The 3,940-nt window shown below is 36.3% G+C and overlaps 1 non-coding gene across 1 annotated transcript; it reads left to right on the top strand.

Annotated features, from left to right (window-relative positions):
• Window positions 1-3,468: 3,468 nt before the first annotated feature.
• TRNAY-GUA (transfer RNA tyrosine (anticodon GUA)) lies at window positions 3,469-3,540 on the top strand. Its single transcript has one exon. It is a non-coding gene; the product is annotated as a tRNA-Tyr (tRNA).
• The last annotated feature ends 400 nt before the right edge of the window (window positions 3,541-3,940 follow it).

The raw sequence follows: 3,940 nt of genomic DNA, 5'->3' as shown, positions 1-3,940 counted from the left end.
ACGAGTCAATTTTTAGGAAACGAGTGAAACGACTTTATTAGTTGCATTCGTCAGAATTAGTAAAGAAATAACATCAGATTTGTAATGACAGGTAGTTTGAAATCATGGTCTATGAAGAAAGAGGTTGCTATGACAACAATGATATATTAAATATTATAGCATGGCAAATCGTTTCATAATGTTCACTTTGACGTTTTAGTTGCCATGGTTATATTTTTATGACACTAATTTAATAATGTGGTATTATTAATGCACGATTTTGACTAAAAATAAAGACTGTTTGTAATGCTGATGTACAAAAAGGACTATTATTGAAACCATCTATAACGTCTGAGAGATCATCTCGTTCACGAAATTAACATGACTTAGGCCTAGTAATTCCATCCAGATCTATAATTTCTTTATTCTTTTTTTCCCCGGAATATTAGTGTGAAAACTGCCATTGATGATAATGATGGTGGTGATAAAAATGACTACAATGATCCAGAAATTCAGACGCGGTAGATGACACTGCGTTGTTCATTATTTAGACTCTCCGTTTCTATAGCAATGTGCAGTAGTTTTTTCTATTACCGTTTCTGCTCACGTCCGTAAATATTAGTTGTTTACTGAATCAGCGTACTGGAAAACGAGTTCGCTTTATGAAGTCATAAAAGTAACTCATAAAACCACTTTCCATTGTTACGTAGTCGAGTTGTACAGCTACGCAAGCTGTCTTAGAAGAGATGGTTCGAAAGTGAACGACAAAAAGAAGCATGTCGATTCCAATAATTCACGGGTTGGTAGATAAAGGACAAGAAAAGCATAAAATAAAAGAGTACGCATTTGCGTTAATTCAAGCTATAGACAAGGAAATAAAAAAAACTGTATAAAGATGTAGGTGACAGCTGATCTTGTCTACTTTCAATTATCCAACCGTATAATAACTGATCACTTGTCTAACGGAACGGGTAGCTTTCTTGTCTCTTTCCTTACAAACTCCGCGATTTAACACGCCAGTGAAGCGGACAGCGTATACTATACGCTGGAATTTCGTTGTACGCAAGAGATCACGACGAAACACGTTTACGATGCTATCTTAACTTGTTTTTTTTTTTTTTGAAAGATGGGACATGACAGGAGCGTTGCGATCGGAAAAACAACTGAATGTCACATAGCGTGGTAGGCCTGTTGCTATGGTAACAAGGGTCGAGTTGCCAAACTTACCGTTTCCACATGGCGAGTGCTTAATAGATCTCTTGGTGACATTTATTGTGCACACAATGTTAGCATTGGCACGTTTCATCTTTTATTCTCTGTCGATTTTTGTATTGTTTTCTTACCTTCTCGTCAATTGTCAATAAATGTTTTAACGTCAGCCATCTTAACGTCACTTGCTAGCTTCCATCAGCTAGCAGCATGGTAGTCCATATTGGCAACATAGCACTGTAGTTCTAAGCTCGGCCGCTTAACTGTCATGTCCCATCTTTCAAAAAAAACAAGTACAGGGAAGTTCTGTTGTGTTTCACGAGTCCGTCAACTAGAGATAAAACATCTTAAATTTTGACGCTCCACTGGAAGGAACCACGAATGTCCAAAAAGAAGAGTCTAGTTCCTATCTGTGCCGGATCAGGATTTTTAAAACAAAAACAATGATGAGAAAGACTTTATCGAAATAATTGTGTGTTGTTATAATTACACAATTTATCTGGAAAGTATCAGTCATCATTAGGACTCGGAAGTTGATGACCTAAAGTTCACAGAAAAATTACCTATAACAATGACCTTAAATTTCTGAAAATATGGCATTAAGATTTAAAAAAATGACCATAATTTTAATAGTAAAATACAACCAAAATAATACTCATTCATCCAGTGTTCTGTTCAAGGGCAGGTCTTTTCCTGCAAACCCAGCATTCTCCAATCTCTCCTATTTTCTGTCTTACTCTTTGTCTCCTCATATGATCCAAATATTTTAATAGCGTCTATCATCTGATATCTTCTTCTCCCCCGAACTCTTCTCCCGTTCACCATTCCTTTCAGTGCATCCTTCAGTAGGCAGTTTCTTCCCAGCCAGTGACCCAACCAATTCCTTTTTCTCTTCCTGATCAGTTTCAGCATCATTCTTTTATCACCCACTCTTTCCAACATAGCTTCATTTCTTATTCTGTCTGTCCACTTCACAGTTCCATTCTTCGCCATATCCACATTTCAAATGCTTCTATTCGCTTCTCTTCACTTCGTCGTAATGTCCATGTTTCTGCCCCATAACATGCCACACCCCATACAAAGCACTTCATTAGTCTCTTTCTTAGTTCTTTTTTCAGAGATCCGTAGAAGATGTACGACAGGCAATGACATGTCGTTGCAGAGTTTGTATTGACGCAGGACGCCGCATTTTTAACAGTTTTTGTAAATGATTACAAACTGAAATGGTTTTGAGGCATGAGTGTCATAAGTAACGCTAAAACTATATTAATTATTCCTTACAGTACAGTAGGCTACAGTTTCTGGTTTTGTCATTCATTAATTATAATAATTGAATAGGTATGTCCATCTAATTGCTTATCAAAATCACAATACTGTAATTAGCAAAATATTACAACATTTACAGTGTTAAACGTTCTCGGCATAAACTGCCATCTCAGAACACGTAACAATACAAGAATAATTAATACTTCTTGTGGAAACATTATGGCTAAGATACATACATGTTGATTAGCCTACATATTAAAATACTTAAAACTAGATTTTATATGACATGGATATATAAAATGAATGCTGAATAATAAAATAAAAAATCTTCCTGCAAAAGTTAACATGTGGTGCAATTGTCAGTCAGGTCGTTAAAACTGAAAATAATATATTTGTATAAGAAACGGGCTGATAAATTTGAAAGGAATTTATCAAACCATTTATATTTTAAAATTTTGTTTCTAATACAACATTAAATTCTGTAGCCCATTTCTTATACAAATATATTATTTTCATATACATTGTTTTAATGTACCGAAGTATATATGATATTTCCATGCAGATATTCTGCGTCATCATACGATGAAAGAGTAATGGAACGGAGAAAAATTCTCTCCGGCGCCGGGGTGGTATCCGGTGTGGCTTAGTGGATAAAGCATCAGCACGTAAAGCTGAAAACCTGGGTTCAAATCCCGGCGCCGGAGAGAATTTTTCTCCGTTCCATTACTCTTTCATCGTATGATGACGCAGAATATCTGCATGGAAATATCATATGTACTTCGGTACATTAAAATAATATATATGATATGCGTAAATCACTTCGTGATTTAAGACGGCGCTTATTCCGTCGGATCCCGGCCAACTAGTCACTCATAACGAGTGCACCTCAGCACATGTGTGGACTTCGGTCCTACGTTCATAGACATCTATGACGTAGTGCAGAGGGCGGCCATTAAAGGGAACCCAAGAGTTGGAACTTAATCTGAGACGATTCTGTCCGACGCCGGGGTGGTATCCGGTGTGGCTTAGTGGATAAAGCATCAGCATGTAGAGCTGAAAACCCGGGTTCAAATCCCGGCGCCGGAGAGAATTTTTCTCCGTTCCATTACTCTTTCATCATATTATTTTCAGTTTTAACAAACTGACTAACAATCGCACCATGTGCTAACTTCTGCAGGAAGATTTTTTATTTTATTATTCAGCATTCATTTTATATATCCATGTCATATACAAACTAGTTTTAAATATTTTAATATGTAGGCTAATCAACATGTATGTATCTTAGCCATAATGTTTCCACACGAAGTATTTATATTCTTGTACTGTTACGCGTTCTGAAGATGATAGTCTATGCCGAATATGTTTAACACTGTAAATGTTGTAATATTTTGCTAATTATAGCATTATGATTTTGATAAGCAATTTGGCGGACATTGGCCCCTACCTATTCAATTATTGTAAAAGAGCTTATCGGACCCACACATCA

The sequence above is a fragment of the Periplaneta americana genome, chromosome 11 (genome assembly GCF_040183065.1).
Source record: "Periplaneta americana isolate PAMFEO1 chromosome 11, P.americana_PAMFEO1_priV1, whole genome shotgun sequence".
Lineage (NCBI taxonomy): Eukaryota > Metazoa > Arthropoda > Insecta > Blattodea > Blattidae > Periplaneta > Periplaneta americana.
Note: the sequence above shows the minus strand (reverse complement) of the source record. Positions and strands in the feature narration are given on the sequence as shown.